The following is a 21,847-nucleotide window of genomic DNA, read 5'->3' on the forward strand; positions in this document are numbered from 1 at the left end:
CAAATACGTGACTATCTAGCTGATGAAATTATGACATTAAGGTAGGCATACATTAAATATGATACTCATTAATTCAAGAGTTTGAGTAAGCTTCGGATGTTATGCATTGGAAAAGCAGTTGCTAGAATTGGATCAGTCTGCTTTTGTTTGTGCACATTGCTTAAATGACCTAGTCTGTGTTTCCAATTAGTAAAATTTCCCTGTAGTTTTATATAGAGGGAAAAAAAACCAATGTCTGAGCTTTGACATATATTAGCTGAAGTGAAATATAGGAGAAAAGGGAATCTTATGAAAAAAAGGCTATTTGTAGTCTGGACAGAGCGAAGAGGCTGGGTAAGAGTGACATATTAAGGACTCAAACATCACCATGTTTTCCGCACAGGGTTGCGTTAGATGAACCTGCTATAGCAGCGTACAGCCACAGTCGCCCCGATGGCACGTGCCAAGTGGGGCAGGCAGAGAGCTCCTGCCCGCTGCCGCCTGCCCGCTGGAGCACGTGGCGGCCTGCAGAAAGCTCTCAGAGATGTGTATCGAACCCAGGCGTAGCCTGACATGAGAACATGTATTAAATACAAACATCATGTCACAAAGGAAAACTTTCCCTCTGTCTTCACTTATTCATCTAATACAGATTATTTACTGATTTTGAGGCTAGGAAGAGAACTACGAGGCACGTCTTCCAGATGGCCCATGGGGATTCACAGCCACCTCCTCTAGGTTCATCTCTTGAGTTGATGAACAAAATACTACATTGTCGCAAACTAGATCGCTTATAATTATTATTTGAGATACAGAGTATCCTTAATGCCTGTTACTCTATTTTATGCTATTTTTCAGGGAAAAAAAATGCAAAATGTCAAATCAGGGGCAAAACCAATGCAAAACACTGAGAACCTTCTGGAAATAACTCAATGAAACAATCTCTATTTTAATAGCATTAAAAGATCACCTTACACTTGATCTGCCATAAGGGTTTTTTTATTTTTCCCAAATCTGTCAATATCATTACATCATTACACAGGACTTCTAGTCTGATCATTTGCAACAAGAGAGAAGCAGAAAAGAGCTAAAAAGATTGCAGACCCCGAAGCACAACAGGCTTGATCCTCCTGACAATCGCTATGGCATAAATCACCAGTCACCGAACTGAAGGGGATGGTGTAAGTACGAAGGAGATTGGGGCCATCGTAGTCATACTCAGCAATTCTCAAATGCGAAAACAAAAGTTCAAAAAGCCGCAGACACGAACTGATTTTTTTACCTGTTCACGATTCCACAATGACATCTTCCATGATGGCTACAGGTGCAAAGCCTGTGTTCTTGGAAACAAAGCCTGACCATTGCTTTGCTCGCCTGCTACCCCAGGCAGCATCCGAGGGCACAGCAAGCAGAAAGCTGGGGAAGTGGGTGGCAGGCAGTGAACCTGAAGCTGTTAATTGCAGTGCCAGCAGTCAGGCATTTCAGGAATGCAGACTAAAGCAGCCTAAAAGTTACCAATGGCTCCATCAGGTGACTAAAGGAACCTCAACGCAGAGAGGCCTTATCTCTGAATGAAACTCTGTTTGTAGGACAAAATACAAAGCCTACTCCTCTTGAGGGCAGTTGTTTTTAATAGAGAAAACAGAACTCTCTGTGTTAGTGGAAAGCTATCCTTCCCTGGGAAGAAGGCAAGAAAAAAATCCTCAGTAAGCTACACTGTTTGAAAGAAAAAGAACAAGCGAACAAACTTGCTACAGAAGAGATTTTTCTGTCCAAAAGGAATAAATGCTATCATTCTCTAACACTTTACATGAATACAAAAGAGGGTCTGAAGTTTGCTTTGGCTTTTAACATTACTCTCATAGGCAGCACAACAAAATCTGCACACGTAATTCAGAAAAGTGCTCTAGGAAGGAAGATCCATTTGAACCCTCCCTTTGATCAGCTGCACTGAAACACAGCACATTGATTAGAATATCACTTTTGCAAGTGATATTCTAATCAATGTGCTTCTGCAGAAGAAGAGGTTCTCAGAAAGGCCCTGTTCTCCACCTGATGAACAGACACTTTTTATGTAAGTTTTATAGACAACACTAAGGACAATAGAGAAAAACATTTACTTACTATAAGCTCTTTGAAATGGAATTAGAGCAAATCTTCTTAATACTTACATTATGTAACGGTGCTGAAAATGCTTTTCTTGTAGAGGTCTTAAAAGGATAGAATCTCCCTTAAGCATCTCCTTGCTCACTACAAGATCATACCGCTTCCTACTAATAGGTAGCTGGCACTGAGGAAAAGGAAAAACATAATAGGTGTGCCTTCTAAAATGTCATATTTTTTAAAATATTTTTTTAAAAAAGGGTCAGGCTGGATGATAAAATTGCTTCAGAATATGGTTCCCGAGATGTCCACATCACCTATCAGTATCTTCTCATTCAGATAGGACAGAGATTACTGTATCTGTCAGATCAGCGTCTCGGACAGATCAGACTTTTTTTTTTTGTGTCCCACGAGCACAAGCAATGGAAAAGGGCAAAGGGTCTTGCCAAAGTTTGTACATCCTGCGTGGCTCCCCACCGGCACAGTGTCTGCAGGGGTTCGCAGCAGGGATCCGTACCTTGCTATGGTCAAAACGTGGGAAACAAAGCAGCGGCTCCAGCTCTTGTAACAAACTTCAAGTCATCATTATGCAGGAAAAAAAAAAGACTCAGCTTATAACACAGGCCTTTTCCACCCGTTTGCGGTGCAGTCCCACATCTAATTCAAAGTTTTGATTCCCATTTTCAACACCTAGTTTCCCTTTCTTTCCACGACAAGCTGAAAAAGCCATACATTCCCTGGGACCTTGAAGCTGTTTTCCTCCAAGGTGAGTCTCTCAACTTGCTGGAGGCACAGCATTCTTACCAAAGCTCCTTATCAGAAGCCATCAGAATAAAAGCTAGCCTGACAGGTTTCGGAGCTTGAAGCAATTGGTCTGTTTGCAAAATAATTCCCCCAATAATAGAAGATTAACAATAAAAATTCCATGTGAAAGGGCAGTTGGACCTAAGGGCATCCAAAAGCCAATTGAACTTTGAGCTAAAAGACTGAGTCTTACAGTTTTATCAGGAACTCAGATTCTGCAGAGTGACAAGGAAGGACAAAAAAAAAAAAAAAAAAAAAGAAAAAATCTTTTAAATCAAAGATGAAGGGGAGAGGATAAAAATTTTAAAATTTACAGTGAAGAAAATTCTACAAGAAATTAGAAAAATTTCCTTAACTTTCAAAAAGACTTGAAATGAAAGTATGGCTGCTTGTTTTACCAGATGGTGCTATCCCATCGAAAAATAAAGTGCAAGCTTCAAAGAACTGTGCAATGATATTGTTATTCTAGTTCTATGCCAAGCAACATAAAACAAGAAAACCCTCACTATATTTAAGGAATTTTAGGAAACGCGGGCCACCTAGAGTTCATGTTAAGTGAACCTCACAGTATCTTCTAGTTTTCTCACTGCAAAGCAAGAGGCATTAAAACTTTACTATGCTGTTGAACCAATCCTGTACGTGAACTGACATAATATTGCACTTCAGAAGGAGGTTAAGCATGCACAGTACTAAGTCCTGAGCTAAGCCATCCCTGCAACAAAATCCATGACCCACTACCATCAGGGGTAGTCCCTTCAGGCTCTCAAAGCCACTGGCCAGTTGCAGTTGAGTACCTCAAGAGACAACAGGCTGTGAGTACAAACCATCACCTTGCTGGAGCCGCACCGAGGACAGATGGTGCTCCAAACTCAGCACACAGCCAGGGCTCCCAAGTGGGACCTGGTTGCGTTACTCGATTCATTCGGCACTTCCCAAACCCCATTCTCCTCTGTAACACCCGGCTTGCATGGGTACTGTGCATGGGTCTCCTCAAATGCTGCAGCACAGCTCCCAGCTGGAGCACTTCCAGCCGATGTTTCTTGTTCTGTACTGAGGGACCAAGCTACCACAGATGCCAAAGCTCTTTGATAAACAAAAGGTGATGTTCATTTCTTGAAATATTAAAGACAGACATCTCAAAAGGTATGAACTGAGCACTCATTTCAAAAAAGTAACTTAGATTCAAATGTTGGGTAAATTACACAGGAGAGGAATGAGAATTCCCCTTAAGTGGAGAGACTTGTGTTAAAGGACTGGGAGGCCAGAGGTCTTGCTTTACCACGGTGATCTTGGGCAAATCACAGCCCAATGTTTTGACTACTCTACCTATAAAAAGAAAAAAAAAAAAACCAACCAACCACCCCAAACCAAAAAAAAAAAGCAATTTCCTTACCTCGCAGACATGTTGCCATGCTTAATGCACTGGATTGTATGAAGTGCTTTGGATGCCTTGGATGAAAGACGCTGTAGGAAAGCAAAAACAAAATAGTATTAGTAACTCTTTGCCTTTTCAGCACTCTGCGTGCAGACTATAAAATATATGCTGCATGATACCTCCAGGAATACAACTGTGTATTTCACCAAACAGGGTTTAATATTTAGGACATGGTCCCATAAAAAAACAAACAGGACAGCAGCTCTACTAAACCCTGTGGGAGTTTGTGATGTTATTCACACACGCATGGATTGAACAAAGCGAGGTTTAGATTTCCATTCTCTCTGGGGGTGGGGACAAATGTTTTCAACAACTGCATATTTAGTTTTATTTTACTTTTCCATGAATAGGAGGAAGATTAGAATCATCTTCAAAGCAAACTTTTATTCTGTGCATATGATAGGATTCCCCTCTTGAAATCCTTCTCCCCCATCTCACAGGAAAAAATCTGTTTTGTGGGATTAGAAAAAGTATGTCTCAAACAGTTACAGGAGTTTGTAATATCCCCAAGACTGCTGGATACTTCCTTCCCCACATGTGCCCATCCAGGCAAAAAGAGAAAAAGAAAGCCTGGAGACATTTCCTGGTTATTTTCAGCCTGAAACTTTCCCAAGAACATTCACATATGCAATTTATGGATAGAATATTGCCAGATATTTCAGAGAACTTTTCCCCTCCGTGTTACACTAATGATTTGATTTATTTTTAATGTTTGAAAAGCATTTACTCACTAAAATAGAGCACTCTTTCAAAACTTTTAAATAAAGTTCTCACATTTTTCAGTGAAAGAAAAGGATTAAAGATTATATTGAAAGAGCATCATTTTCACACAGGGTGAATAGACTACAGCAGTTCCCATGGGATCAGCTGCATATATTTAAACTCTTCCCACAAGACAACCATTGTTTCCTACAAGCCTCTGTTTTTTTCTGTCATGACAGGTTTCCACACTTCATGTCATCTAGAAATCCCATGGATGCTGAGCTGGACCAGATGATGAAACAATAAATTATGAGGTCTACTAATTAGGCTAGGGTTAAAAATGGTTTTTGCTAATGAAACACCTTGCTGCAGTCCTGGGAGCTGTGAAGTGACTTGCTCTCAACATCCAGTTCTTATACACAAGGAAGCAGGATTCTTATTGGGGGCAACTGCAAAATAATCAGAGGAATTATACGGCCTCTTTTACAATCCATCTCTTCTACCACACTTGCAGGGCTATACTATTATCCTCAGTTTGAAGTTCGGTGTTCTTCCTAGACATGTAAACCAGCGTGTAAACATTCTCCCCTGCGATAAACTGGCTTAATCAGTAGGTTTTATAGGTCAGATGCTGCTTTAAGTGAAGCAGATTTCACAGGTCTCCGAGGCAATTTTGGTTGCACAATCCATGCAGAACCCAACTGATGCAGTGGTAAGAATGTACTTAGCAACTTGCTAAGTGCTACTTTTGCAAACAGTTTAAAACTTGACCAGATTTTTTTATATAGAGATATATATATCTACTTGATAACCTATGTGCTGTCAAGGCAGTTTTCTACAATTTTCGGTATATAAGAGATTACAAAGGTTTGTATTTGCCTGCTGTTTCAGAACACACCAATGCTATATATAACACTTCATAAGACTTCGCATTTTTTAACATCAGTAAGACAGATTTGTAAGAACTCCATTTCTAAATATCTTCATGATATTAAAATATTATGCTAAAATAAACAAACACACTGCTAATATGGAATAAATTGCTTCATATAACAAATACCAACACACTCATTGTCATGGTGATGCTGTCAAAAGCGGATCATTTTCAAGTGCTGCTTAACAAGCTTTCATATCTGTGACAAATTTTCAAGACTGTAGCTATGTTACAGAAAAAGGACTTGTTATAAATTTTTGCGAAATGTATAAATATGTATTTCTGTCTAAAGAGAGTGAAAGACTAAATGGAACAGAGCATGAGGGACTACAGGATCGGGTCTCTAAGAACGCCACTCTGGAAGTGAAAACTGGACTAGAGCAATAAATAAATTCAAAGCCACTGTCCCTCAAAGTCTCCTGAAATAGCAGTCACTGAACAATCATCGATCGTCCTAAGGTTCCTCCCAGGTACCTGGCAATCCACTCCAGTTTCTCTTCAGCACATGTTTTAACAGGGCCAACAGCTTCTCTAGCCTGCATTTTCAAAGTTCCCCTAACATAAGGCAGTAATTCTGCAGCACTGGGCACAAAGTGCCTCCGGAGCATGGGGAGGAAAGCAAAACACATTTGAGCCCCAGGATGAGTCAAGAGAACTGCAGGATTAACGTACGCGCTGTCACACACCATGATACAACAGGCACTGATTTTTCTTTCTGTGGCACTTCAAGCTAACTTAACGACGTTTTTCACAAACATCACTGTAATACATTTATACATAGAATAACCACAGTTTCTGCATTCACGGAAAAACCAGTAACAGTCACAGTATTAAAAACTACATCTCCTACACTCTCAAAAACCTCTTCCATTATTTAATATTTGGATCTGCTACTCAACTCCTTTCCACGCAGTAATTTATTCATTACTGAAAATGTTACATGATTGCATATTGAAGTTAGTTATTCATACCTCTCAGAAGAGAAACCTCTGAAAAACATTAATAATTGAAGGCAAATTGTCGCTCTTTAGAGAAATTCTGATAAAATCCATTACAGTTGTCAGTCCCCCTTCCATCCCCCTGTCTCTGGTATGCGAGGCTGCTGGCTCGGTGCACAGCCTTGTCAAACCAACCGTACAGTCTATTCAGTTACCCTGGAGTTGTCATGTGGAATCAAGCAAACAAATATCTTCTCTCCATTTTCCCCAACTCCGGCACTCAAAAACAGATCAGAACTAATTCTTCACAAAGCTTAACTTCAGCAGCAGCTTGAGTGAAAATGCTCCGAGCTTGATATGGAATTTGAATTAGTTAAAAGGATTTATCAACAGCCAGTGGTTACATTCAGTTAATTAATAACTTGCTTAAGAGTAACGAGGAAATTGCAGAAGTTAATATTACTTATGGGGCCTCTTCTCAGAAGTTGGTGAGAAGGCAGAACCCTTTCAGTGTCTTTGGAGGAACATTAGCCAGAAGAAAATTCAGGAAAGAGTAGGACACTGGAGGAAATGCACCTTTTCAGTTGACACCCATTGCATTTCACCAAATCACGGAACTTCAGCCAGCCCTTAGAAAGCATAACTACCCAGGTGGAACCAGTGCCCAGGACCTACCTGAACACCTCCAAAGCTTGGCAGCTGTAGCAGAGAAATTATTTCTAAATCATTCCGGTGGCATTCTGCATGCAAGCTGAACATGCTTTCCTTCCACATTAAGCACGTCTGTATACTTTTCCCCTTAACTTTCCTTTGGTAAATAAATTCCAGATTCCCAATGGATCAACCATAACTGAAGCCTACCCTACACACTGACCCAACGGATCTTCACAGAACTGACACTGGCTATGGCATCCTTCCCTGGGAAAGCCTCGGAGCAAACCCACACTGGGAGTGTCCCAGCACTGACATTTTTCCAATAACGGCCAAGGTAATATCAAATGAACCAGCTCTCAGAAGAGCAGAGAGTAAGGTCAAGCATTCTTAGCCAGCTGCTGGAAGAAAAGAAAGACTGTTTACCCAAAGATAACGAGGAAGCATGTTTGTACCATTCTTGTTAGGGCTTTTGTCCTTTTGCAATACAGAAAGGATTTATAAATTACAGAGTTTAAAAAAATCTGTGCTATAGAATACGCATTCAGTCACGTGAGTCCTCAATTTTGATGGCAAATCCTCCAAATAGCTTTTTTGCCCCTGTTCATTCCACCATGGCCTCTACAACCAAATACAAAATTAATGGTGGGTGAACACATACTTTTAATGACGTTAAGAAAGTAATTGTTGTTGTTCTTTTTTAAATAAAATGCAATTGTGTGTTCTCTACATCTTCCTTTCAATAATCCAGTCACCAAGCCAGGAAACATGAAATTGCTACTCTACCCTTAATTGGTTTAGTGGTGGACTTGGTAGTGTTAGGTTAATGGTTGGACTCGATGATCTTAAAACCTAAACAATTCTATGATTCTAGTATGTACATGAAGAACACACCTTGCTTCTCTCCTACCTCCACAAGACTGTAAAAGACTTGCAAGCTGATAGCAGAACATAAATATACTCACTCTAAAAATAATTTTCTGAACAAGAGATTTTCTTTAAAAAAAAAAAATTTCAAAAGGCAGCATGGTCTAACTAGGAGAGCATAAACGAGGGCCTTGGATTTTACTTCTGCATCCGATAACTATTTAAGTCATTGTACAGTAGGAATTAAAAGGTTGATTCCTTCACTCACTGCAAGCCTACTTCTGACTTCTAATAGGAATCCAAGTAGCATTTCCCCCCTTAGTGTCTGACAACCTTTTAATTTTTCACGTGGAAGGAAAAGTAGAACCACAAGCTGGTTTTGCACTTATTCAAACACAACTACAGTTGTGGCTAATGACATTCCTCAGAAGATTTACATGGAAAAGCTTTTCTGATAACTATGCTGAAAGGATAACACCAGCGTTGACTGTCTTCTCAGACAACCTGTTCTCTTAATGTCACGAGGTGGCCAGTAGAAAGGGATCTCCACACAGAATATCTCTTACTGTGAAGTGAATGTGCTCTGTTCCTGGAATCATCTGTACAGTCAGAAAGAAAAACACGAAAGACAGCAGGCTGGGGAATATAAGGCAGCAAAGTAAGGATCAGGTGAGAGAGACCCAAACAAGCAAGGAGAATTTACTTTATGAAAATCGGTTTTCCCATCCTAGAAAAAACTTGGGTTTATTTTTTATTATAATAGCTACAATGAATGTATGTCCTTTTTAAACAAAGCCCTGAAAATATTTATTTTGTTAGACTTTTTAAAATAAACATCTTGTTAGGACAGAGACGTGCTGTTGTTCTCTCTCTGACTAATTGGTGAAGAGAAACAGAATATTCCATATTCATTGCATTTAGCCTAAATGAGTCATGTTATCTTCTACCCAGACAAAGCATTTTAATTTTAATAACGACAATGCTGACAGCTACAATACTGTTCTTGCAGAAGTTTGCTTGTAAATAATTAACAATTGTTGTATAATGACAGTGGGTTTTTTGATAGCTCTATTAATTTCACAGTCAGGCTGGAGTCTCTTTAATTTAGAGTATTCATAAAAATCCAACCCCCTTCCAACCTACTAACATAAAAGGCTAATGGAAAAAACAGGTTTACGTCCCTGCAGTCTGTCTCAATGCCAAAAATCTGTTGCACACCAAAAGTCAGCCATGGAAAAACAAGGAGAATAGTATAGAAATCACAGATCATACCTCCAAATGATTTACGTGTTTGACTAATAATTATCCAATTTTGAAGTTAAAGCCTGCGTTGCGATAAAAAACAAGTTGACACAGCAAAATTCTGTTCTGTGTTGTGGGACCTGGTGGTGGCATTGTCAGGGGACAGATTCAGCACAGGATGGGGCACCACCTACTACTGTCCTTCAAATATGTGTGCCCACACCCCTCAAAATCTTGCCGAGCAAGATGCTGATGAATGTTCCCCGAACCCACTCATTTTTAAAACCTGGCAACATTCCTCTGATTCTGATGGAACCAGAAAGGATACAAATACCTTGAGGACCATGAAAATGTTTTCCACGTAAGCAAGTTCTTTAGCTATCACATGCCATATAGTTCACTAATTCACAGCTACATCTTTTACATACATATTAGGAATTTTGCCCAAGAATTGTAGAACTGGGTGCAATGTTTCCGCTACCATACTAGGAGATATCCAATTTGATTTTTTTCCCTTCAGATAACACATCCTGGTGTTTCTGTTCCCGTGAGGATGAAAATGTTGCTCCAGAATTAACAGAGCCTCTCAAAAGCCCACTGAAGTTAATGGAGAGACTCTTATTGTCATTGCAAGGATCTATATAGTCTTTTGTTTTCCCAGTAGGTATTCTCTAAGGTTACCTTATGCCCATTTGCTGTCCCAAAGAAATGGATAATGACACAGACATTTATGAAATAATCTTTGGTTTCTATATGGACCACGTAACAAGCAGCATTTCTGGGCCATGCATTTGACTGGTAGCAGCCCAATATTTAGTGTATTTGCACAGTTCTATATACATTCATAAGTGGATTGTAAACTGTCCTGCCAAATAAAAAATGTTAGATGTCAACCTAACATTTCTATCAAACTCCATATGAATTACTAAAGTTATTCTCTAGCTATTCTAATTTTTTTTTTTTCCCCACACTAAGTATTGCTTATACTCCAATTACCGGCAAAGCACAGCAATCTTGTTTGACACTTTTAGAATAGCTGTTTATTTCTAAAGGCCAAATCCTGTGTACCAGACAAAGTCAAAGCTCCTGTTGAAATTAAACGAGGTTTTCCCCGAATGAAGTCTAAAAACTATAGGATTTAACCCATTGTCTCGGAGGAGCTAGACCCTGCCTCAGCACTGCTGCTGTTCGTTAGTCAGGTTCGGAGGTGGTTATTGCCTGGCAGCCCTATCTTGTAACAATACACAGAGCTCATTATCAGCTGCACTGCTCCAAAAGGCTCATCTGCATCACAAAAGACAACATCTGCTGTGCATCTAGGTGCCATCTTGTTGATAAAGTATATCAGAAATAGAAAAAGTTTGCATACTCATTTCTTTATAGCCACTGCTCTTTTGGAGACGGTTCCAAAATACTCATAGGCAACAAACAAATGCCACTGCCGGTCCATCTGACAGTACTTCAGATGCTCCGCAGCCTCCCTTGCTGTGATGGACAAACTGCAAACACACTCAATCTATTCTTTTTTTTGTTTTTTTAACACGTACATGTACATGCGCACACACTCTCACATTCTGCGTATCAAATAACATTCGCATTACCCTCCTGCATCACTTTCCAATCGAACTGCATATTTTATTACTTCAGGCACCTATTTCCATTCACTTTGTTTCCCACATACAGGGCTTTCTTAATTGAGCTGCATAGTTTATGAACTGTGCTAATTGAGCTGCATAACTCCACTGCTGAGTTTTTATATACTGCATCAAGCAGAATATCGAGTGCTGGATTTGTGCCACTGGAGTTACAAGCTCTGCAAGCTGAGGAGTACTTTAACAGTCCTGATGTATTTTTCACTTCTTAAATTTCTGTATGTTTTTCCTACTTTCTAATACCCGAATGGGTTGAAATCTGCATTTGGCTTCAGCAAAGGTTTTTTTAAGGCTAGCCAGGACAAATGAATTAAACTGTTGATGACAGCCCAAGTAACCCTTGTATTCTGTCCCCGAGAGCAGAAGTCAAGAAAACTTATCCTAGGAGAGCAAAGGCAGCTACTCCCACGCAGGAGAAAATCTGCCTGACCAGAAGGGACTGTTCCAATAGGCGCTCACGCTCCTGGTTAGGAGCCAGAAGCCTTTAAAAGGGTCCTAGAAGCAGGAAGGAAAAGCAGCATTGATAAGTAACCATGAGGACATGCTGTTCTCAGCTGCCACGAGTTAAGAGCCCGGCGATCAGGGCATGCCTGCTGCAGAGAGACACGGCGTCTGGAGCCAAGACTGCTTCCGCACAGCATCCAGCTGTTTCTCATCCTAATTAAGTCTATAGGCTAACAGTGATTATTAATATTAAACACCTACCCTCTGAAGCTACTAATGAAACCAGATAATCTGTACCATAGATCCATGTTTAAAAATAATACAGGCATTTATGCTAACTTAGAAGAAAGACAAGCAGTACACACTGATACAATGTGCTCACGCCTTCCTTGTGCACAGGTTCTCCTCTTGGCTATGGATAGATGCCACCATAAGAGCCAGTATTTAAAAACCGCTAAAAAGTCTGTTCAGATGCTTAATAAGCTTACCATCATCAATGCTATACCTCACAGATGAGCACGATGCTTTGAAAGACAAACAAGAGTAGTACTTCCACCAGAAATTCTAATCTCAATAATAGAATCAGAGCTAAGTAGTGGAAGTTATTTGAAGACTGAAGGAAAACAGTCAGCAGGAAAAAAAAAAAAAAGGAAAAAAAAAAGAGAGAGGCACCGCCTCATGGTACAAGTTATTTAAATGAATATCAGCAGTAATATGACTATGTAAATGCCTTTCCAGGACAAAGTTTTGTTTGCTAGATTTATATAGAAGCTTTCTTCTACAAATAAGTGAGCATGAAACCATAGAAATGTAGGATTGGAAAGTCCTCAAGAGATTATCTAAGCTACCTCCTTATGTTGAGGCAAGAGCTGTCAGGTCTAAGCACACCTGATGGGTGTTCTCATCTTGCTTCAACAATTCCTTTTCAACACTTCATAATTAGGAATTCACCCAGTAGCCAAAGACTTTTTCCTACTCCATTAGAAACAGAGGACAACAGATCACTGTTTTGTTACAGTGTTTGACCTTATGATTCTTTGCTCTAACATCTCCTTTTGGAGCAAACGCCTCTTTCAGCTTCTTACCCTTCTCATAGTTTCTTGCTTTTTTTCCATTCTTGTCGAATCTCCTCTGGACTCTCTTTTCTGGAACTTCTCAGCCCATTTCCATAGGCACTTGTGCCATCAGGGAGCAGCAGGTAGCTGATGCCTGGAGGCCTGGATTGGGCACCAACAGGGTGCCAGGATGCTCAAGCTGCCCAGCTCTCCGCCAAGGGAGGTGGCACACAGCTGGAGCCTCCCTGCCCCAGCTCCTGGCCACAACAGCGGCACAGAGTCTTGTGGCATGGTCAGAACAACCAGTTTGGTTTATTATCCTGTGCCAGCTGCAGTGATCAATCATAAGGCTGCCAACAGGTACCCCCCAGCAGCAGCAGCGTTTATCAGCCCCCTCTCCTGTTTCTTGGCCATCCTCCCTTCTGCTGCCTTGTGGATGCCTCTCCATGCAAAAAACTAGTATCTCCATCACCATCATCCAGGTAAACTCAGTTTTATATAGTATTACAGATACAGTTGTCTAGATATAGTTGGCCTTGCAAGAGTCCCCTCCCCAGAAGGTCCCCAGTACTGCCCCTGAATTATCTGTGAGGTTTGATCATTTCCCCAATGGCCCCTTCTTAACCAGCTGTGCAATCCAGCCCTCCCCAATACCTGCGACTGCTGTTTGCTTTGTTAGCTTCTCACACCATCGACACCTGGCAATTTCACACGTTGTGCCCAGTGCTTTTGCATGCACTATTCACTTGCCTTAACTTCAGGCCAGGGCCTGAGCAAAATTTGCCTCACAAAATTTTCATGGCTTCAATTTCTTCGTGGCTTTTTTGTTGTTGTTAGTTTGGGTTTGTTTGTGGGGTTGCGGGTTTTTTTGGGTGGTACCGCTATACCTGTTATCTTTTTCCTTGAGCATTCCCCCTAGCCGCAGACCCTCCTACTCCACAGACGTGGCACACAGCCAACAGCAGGGGCTCCAGTACGAAACCAGCTCCCTGAATTTTCAGAAGACATTGCAGAGAAGCCATTTTTCTGTCATAAACTAGAAATTTAAACCAATAGTCTCTGCAAAATAAGTCAACATCTGATCCTTTGTGTCCAAAATGCGGTTCTGTTTTTCCCCAGCAGGTCTGAATTTATCACATAGTGAAGTGTACACATTGCATTAAAATAAAGTAATAGAAAATTCAGTGTTCACCTTTCAAGTCCAACTCATTAGTGAACCGATTCAATTTTGCTGTCAATTACTTTAGGGAGAAAAAGGAGAAAATAGAAAAAAAAAAATCAGATTAACACATTCTGAGATAAATGGTATTTCAGATAAGTTTAATCTTTCTTTTGAAAGGTGCAAACTCATCACATACATCTACACGGAGAATTCTGCAGAACACCTGGAAGGCTCAACACCAAAACAGTTACACCATCATCTAACTGTATTAGGGTTTTGTTTGTTTGTTTGTTTTGTTTTTCTCTCAGCAGGACTCATGGGATAAGACAACAATTTAGGCCGGGGCCTGAAATTCCCACATCCAGTCTATCTGACTTTAACCATAAAGGTAATTTTCTCCTAATCGTCAAGTTAGATTGCCCCTTTAGTCGTCTTCATCAGACTGTAAATGTTCCTCTCTCTTCTTGGAAGGACAAAAATTAAAGAAAGAAGAGACATGGGAAAAGATTGAAACCCATACAAACTAGAGTTAGATACCATGAACTTAGGAGACGTTGTTAGGAGGTACCAGATCTTAAGTTAACAGATTCTTGAACTTAACTTTAACCATATGAGTAACGGCCTCATTCTTTTTAACTATTCATTGCCCCATTTCACAGAGTCAGAGAATCACAGCATGGTTGAGATTGGAAGGCACCTCCAGTGATCATCTAGTCAGAGCAGGTTGGTCAGGGCCACCTCCGGTTGGACTTTGAACATCTCCAAGGATGGAGAGTGCACGGCCCCTCTGGCCAACCTGTTCCAGTGTTTGACCTGCCCCACAGTAAAGTTTTTCCTTACATTTAACTGGAATTGCCTGTATTTCTACTTGTGCCCACTGCCTTCTGTCCTGTCACTGGATACTGCTGAGAGGAGCCTTGCTTCACTCCTCCCCATCAGGCATGTATATACATTGATAAGATCTCCCTGAGCCTTCTCTTCTCCAGGCTAAGCAGTCTCAGCCTCTCCCTCTGTAGCAGATGCTCCCACCCTCAATCATCTTCATGGCTCTTCACTGGACTCGCTTCAGTACATCCCTGTCTTTCTTGTACTGAGCAGCCCGGCACTGGACCCAGCACTCCAGGCTTGTCTCACCAGTGCTGAGCAGAGGGGAAAGATCACCTCCCTCGAGGGCCGGGCAATGCTCCGGTGTGCTGTTGCCTGCCTCTGCTACAAGGGCACATTGCTGGCTCACGAGCCACTGAAAGTCCTCTGTATCCAGAAACTTCTGTAGACACTGGTTCAGCTTTCCATGCACTGTTTTCAAATGTTTTCAGTCACTACTTTTGAGAACCAGGCTTTAGAACAACATAAACAGGCACTACAGAGAAAAGTTGTGGCTGTCACAACTGGACTCAACCTCATTACAACAAGACAGACATAAGTGCGACACTGGTGTTGTAATACATAGTGACTTAAAAGAGAAAAAGGATTGGTATTCTGGAGTTAAAACTGATCAAACAGAACTGTCAGCCTTACCTGGAAGTTCTCCGATGCTTAAATAAATCTTCTCCAATTCCACGTTCTCATTAACTCTTGCAAAGACACTCTTTCCTACTGGTTACCATAATAACATTCTGACAACAGAGAGGGTAAAACAGAACAGCATTTTCTTGTCTAAATAATATCCAATGTCAGTTCCATTTATCACATCTCATTAACAGAAGAAAACCCTAAAGCCTTCCTGAATGTCTTCAGATCTCTCTGATGAATTTCATTAGCATTATTTCACCTTAAAAATTATAAAATGTACTTCAAATTTGCAGTCTAACAGTACCTTCACCCACCATAATGTAGGCATTATACTCCCAGAAAAGGGTTAATGTCATGCATACATACAGACCAAGGATTTATTAATTTTAACGGCAAGGCAACAAAGGAATTCACTTAACGACAAGTTCTTGGACTAATGTATTATTCATTTTGTTATGTGACAGTAGAACAAAATTGTATCCATAAATATATAATGTTGTACACCACTTTTTAATGTAGTTTACATTTATGAAATAATTGGCTGTCTTTCACCACATTAGCCTCTCTTTATTCACTTTTATTTTTTTTAAGCGGGTGTCATAAAACACAGTTCATGACATAGAAGATGTGTTCATTCCAGAAACAAAGACAACAACTGGCCTGGATAAACCTATGCATTTCAACTTCTGTTTCTGAAAGTGTTTTCTAGTCTCTGGAAGGATTTTGGAGGTATCTTTACAGTGTTTTTCCACGTATAAATTGCTACTTTACTCCTTTTTCCTTACAATTAACATTATGTATTTTTAAACGCACTCACTCATTTGAGGTCAACAGATTGTATCTAGTCATCAGCATGCTTACATTCATGTATTTAATGGTATGTGGAGTTTTGACTTAAATAATAAAAATACTCAAACCTCCTTACTCAGTATCCTAAAGCCAGGCAAGCCACGAGCAGGGAGACACATCAGCACAGGCAGCGCGCAGCCTCGCAGGGTCAGCACAGCTGGGTGCAGGCAACACCGGCTGCCGACAGCCCCGGGAGAGTCAAACGATGAACCAAGTCCCACGTACGCCCAGGGAGTCCAGCCAGGAGCAAAAGGAGATGAGACCAGTGACAAGGCGACAGCAGAGTTCCAAAATCATAGAATGCTTTGGGTTGGAAGGGACCTTGAGAGATCATCGAGTCCAACCCCCCCCGCAGTAAGCAGGGAATGAACCTGTGAACTTGGCGTTATTAGCACCATGTTCTAACCAACTGAGCTAACCCAGCTGGTCAAGCCAGAAAAGAGGGCTGGATGCAAGCGATGACATGCTTGCATGAAGAGTCCATCCAGGAGCCAGGCTGCTAACAGCATCGGGCTGGGGTCTACCTGGGCCTGAGCTTGAGCTGATCTGGGGCCCTGGGCAGGTGTGGGTGGAGGCCCCAGGTGAGGCTGGTCAGGGCCATCAAGGCCTATCAGTGCCCTCAGAGCGCAAACATTTCCCAGGTCCCATGACCCGTTTGCTCAAGTGTTGTTCGCCTTTGTAAACTGTTATGAGGAGCATTTGCGGATTACTTTATCCTCTCCAGTCGCCTGATGGTCTCCCCGGTTACTGCCCTTGCATGCCTCAGGTTCACATCCATTTCTGGGTTGGGTACCGCATGGGTTACTGACACCGAGAGAGCTTTTCTTTAGGCAGTGGGGAGGTGTAGGGTGCAGCCCCTTCTGCAGCACGGGCAGCTCCTTCCAGCCTGCTCCCCTCTTCCCCCGTGCTGCAGCAACCCCCAGACCCAATTCTGTCTGCACAGGCGAGAAGACTCCAGCTCGCAGGCTCTGTAACGACAGGCACCACCTGAGCACCTCAGCCAAAACATGGCAAGGCACCTAACAGAACCTATTCCTTCCCCAGGTCGGTCTGCCACTAAAAATGTTGCAAATCTGCACGCTTAGAATCAGAATCATGGAGTTGTTTAGGTTGGAAAAGACCTTTAAGATCGTCAAGTCCAACCATTGACCTAACACTAGCTTCTGCCCATCAGCAACAGAGAAGGGCAACAAAGCTGGTGCAGGGTCTGGAGCACAGGCCTTATGAGGAGCGGCTGAGGGAACTGGGGTTGTTTAGCCTGGAGAAGAGGAGGTGAGGGGAGACCTGATCGCTCTCTACAACTACCTGACAGGAGGGGGTAGTGAGGTGGGTGTTGGGCGATAGGACAAGAGGAAATGGGCTCAAGCTGCGCCAGGGGAGGTTTAGGTTGGAAATTAGGAAAAATTTCTTTACGGAAAGGGTGGTCAAGAATTGGAACAGGCTGCCCAGAGAGGTGGGGGAGTCCCCATCCCTGGAAGTGTTTAAAAAACGGGTAGATGTGGCACTTTGGGACATGGTTTAGTCTGGTCTACCCTTGATTGGTTTAGAGTGGACTTGGTAGTGTAGGTTAATGGTTGGACTGGATGATCTTAAAGGTCTTCTCCAACCTAAACGATTCTATGATTCTATGAGTCTCCTGGATGCAAACGGGGAATTTCACAGTGCCAGTACAAACGCTGCTCAACTGCCAAAACCAACGCTGAATCATTGCTTGAGCAGCAATTAAACTAGAACAATGCGGATACCCAAGCCTTCCTTTAATCATTCCCCCAACCCTGTGTTAATTAGCCAGGCTGCAGTAACTACAGAAACGATGAGCCTATAGGAGAATGAAAAGTAAAATTATATTAAAAATTCAGTAAATTATACAACACTCTTACCAAATATTTTTAAATATTCATGTCCAAAAGTACACATCCTGCGAAGATCCCGGGATTGGGCATTGGACTTCTTTGTATCGCGGATCGCTAACTGCGATTACCGACCAAATGAAAAGGCGGCGTTCACGAGCCGCCAAGGCTCAGCGAGCGGGCAGTAAGACCGCAGTGGAAAGGTCGCCGTGGTGTTTATCAGACGTCCAGGGCAGAGGCCGGGTTTGCAAAGGCCACATCGGCTTCACCTCTGTGGTGAAGGAATGGCCGGGGGCCTCGGCAGAGGAGGCTGAGGGGAGACCTGATCGCTCTGCAGCTCCTGGCAGGAGGGGGCAGGGAGGGGGGGTCAGGCTCTTCTCCCAAGGAACCAGCGATAGGATGAGAGGAAATGGGCTCAAGCTGCGCCAGGGGAGGTTTAGATCCTGGAATGCTGTGTCCAGTTTTGGGCCCCTCAGCACAAGAAGGACATTGGGGTGCTGGAGCGTGTCCAGGGAAGGGCAGCGGAGCTGGGGCAGGGTCTGGAGCACAGGGCTGGTGGGGAGCGGCTGAGGGAGCTGGGGGTGTTCAGCCTGGAGAAGAGGAGGCTGAGGGGAGACCTGATCGCTCTCTACAACTGCCTGACAGGAGGGGGCAGGGAGGGGGGTCAGGCTCTTCTCCCAAGGAACAGCGATGGGACGAGAGGAAATGGGCTCAAGCTGCGCCAGGGGAGGTTTAGGTTGGATATTGGGAGAAATTTCTTCATGGAAAGGGTGGCCAAGCATTGGAACAGGCTGCCCAGAGAGGTGGGGGAGTCCCCATCCCTGGAGGGGTTCAAAAAACGGGCAGAGGTGGCACTGGGGGCCATGGTTTAGTGGGCATGGGGGTGTTGGGGTGATGGTTGGACTGATGATCTTGAAGGTCTTTTCCAACCTTAGCGATTCCCAGTTTTACTGTCATTAAAACTAATCCAGCCACGCAGGCAGGACACACGAAATTACTGCCCTCCCTTACCCGGTTTAGCGGCGGGCTCGGCAGCGCCCGGTCGCTGGCGGCCCCCAAGGGCGGTCCCAGCCGGGCGCTCTGGGCCTCCCTGAGGCGCGGCCGGGCCCTGAGCGCGGCGCCGCCGCCCGCCCACAGAGGGCGCCCCGTGCCCGCGCTGCGGCGGCTGACGGCGGCCCGGGCCGGGCGGAGGAAGGGCCGGGCCGGGCAGGGCCGGAGGACGGGAAGGGGCGGTGGCGCGGACGGCCCGGCCCTCTCTCCCTCCCGTCTTCGCGCCGCGGGCCGGGCAGCCGCCGCCGCGGGTGGCGGGGGGCTGAGGGGAGCGGGGCGGCTGAGGGCACGACGGAGCCCGCGGCGGCGGGGCGGAGGCGTGCGGCGGCGGGCGGGCCCGCGGCGGCCGGCCGGATCCCCGGCTCCCCGGAGCAGCAGCAGCTCTCGCCAGGTCGGTGCCTGCCCCGCTCGGGTGCGTGTCTGCGCCTCCCCAGCCAGGCCCGCCGCGCTCTCCCGGGGCTGCGGCCCTGGGCAGCCCCCTCCCCGCCGAGCCCGCCATGCCCGGCCGCCGGAGAGCCGCTGCCCTCCCTTAAAGTCATTCTTAATTATTGTTCCTTTCGTGTCGCCTTCGCGGCTCTCCTCTGGTGACCAAGCACTGTCGCCCTCTGGGGTGCAGGCTCAGGCCCGCCGGGGCAGCCCGGCTTTGCAGAAAGCCGTGGAATCCTGCCGCCGTGGGGACCCCCCCCCCGAAAGGCGCGGCGCTGCCCGGGGGCTGGAGGGCTGTGCGGCCTGAGGGGCTCTTCTGAAGGAAGGCTCGTTTGGGGGTTTTTGGGTTGTTTGGTGGTTTTTTCTTTTTTTTTTCCTTAAGCTGTGTGGGAAGTGCTTTGTGAGAACTGGGCTTGGTTTCTAGGTAAAATTTGATCATGCTTTACCGTCAGCTCTGAATTCAGATGTGGCATTCACCGTCGCAGCTGTGTAAAAATGTGTTTAGAGGGTAGCTGGAGACAATATGCCGACCGGGTTAATGCTGGGAACTGTTTCAGAAGCCCTGAATTGCTCCTCAGCTTAGCTCCGCTTTTTTTTTTTTCCTTTCCTTTTCCCCAGGAGTAATTAAATTATGAATACTGTACAACTGAACATCCTTTTGGATTTCAAGCTGTTATTAGCTGCTATTTACAGAACTTGCAAATCTGCCAAACGCACGTATCTGACATCTTTACACATTACTAGCAGTGTCTCTTTATTTGACATCCAGGAACACGCAGCAGCCAGAACACATGGATGTTCACGGCAGCTTGGCAGTTGGAGAGGCAGAGAATCTGTGGCGAGTCTCCCAAGTTCCAGGGAAGGCTTGCTTTTCCTCGTCTGCGCTGTGAAGCTATTCTTAATGAAGTGGATTTCACTTTTAAACTGCTGCCTGTTTCTGTTTGCACGTTTTTATGCCAGAATAAGGGATTAAAGTAAGAAAAAGAATGCCCAAACAGGAGTCTCAAGCTACTGATTCCTTATTACTAAATGTCTTACACCAGAATAGTTTTATTTCTAGCTAGACAAACACTAAGCCTTTTCAGAAAGGTAGGATGTCAAGGTTCCAAGTTAACTGTTCTGTGAAAATACCTTTACTGTAATTTTTCCAAGTGGTAGTAGCTAGTATTTGGGCAATAATCTAAGAAAGAATATGAGGGTACAGGCAAACAATTGTTATAGGAACATAAATCACCTTTTAATATTATTTTCCTTTCTCATTATTGATAACTTAAATACTAGAAGAAGAAAAGAAATGTCATAGCAATCTCCTTATCCTCTTTTCAGGCGGAAAGCATTTAATGCAACAGTAGAAAAGTAAAAGCTTTTTTTTAAACGTTGAGGAAAAATTCAATGCAAGGCTGTATGTCTATGCTATACTGTATATACCTGGGGAGGGAACCATCTGCATCAGTCTAGCTCAAACACCATTATTCTTTTCAGCTGAAAACATAGTTATAAAACAGTTCAGTGTCAGAAGACGTAGCTTATTCAGTGAAGGGTGTAGCCTAATATGGCACACCCAGTCCAGGTGTGAAAATAACTGAAGATCAGACACTGACACCATTGCCTTTTGCCTTCCCAGGAAGAATTCAGGTTCTGCAGCTGATGTGTTTATTTGATGGCAGCCAGTTGTGCTAGCCACTGCTGGAGTTGTTGGTTTTGGTGATGCTTACTGGGACAGAGTGTTTTGCTGAGGATTTAAGAAAAATAGCAGTTATTGTAAGATTAATAATACGGTCACAAGGATTGGCAACATGGACATTATTCTGCTGTATAACTGTTAAGTAGCAACAACCCAAGAATATCCACATGCTTTAAATGTGTTAAGTGTGTTGCGTGGCAGGAGGCCAAAGCGCAAGTCATCAGTCATCTGGGAAGTGTAAGTGGCCTGCCTAATTCCTACCACTTTTTAAAGTGTTTGGTTTTCCGTAATAGCTGCAGGGGTTTGGAGCAGGGTATAGCATAAGATCAGGTGGTTGAGTCTGAATTGCCTTGTTTAGACTTGCTGCCACATAGTCCTTGATCTTACAGGAGAACTTTTGCATGCGTGAGCCCAACTGCGGTTGTGATACTCAGACATGGGTTTAAGTACCACGTTAAACATAATTTTTCAGACATGGTTTTAAAATACCATGTTCGATATTTTTTTT

This window comes from Pelecanus crispus, chromosome 9 (assembly GCF_030463565.1).
Source record: "Pelecanus crispus isolate bPelCri1 chromosome 9, bPelCri1.pri, whole genome shotgun sequence".
NCBI lineage: Eukaryota > Metazoa > Chordata > Aves > Pelecaniformes > Pelecanidae > Pelecanus > Pelecanus crispus.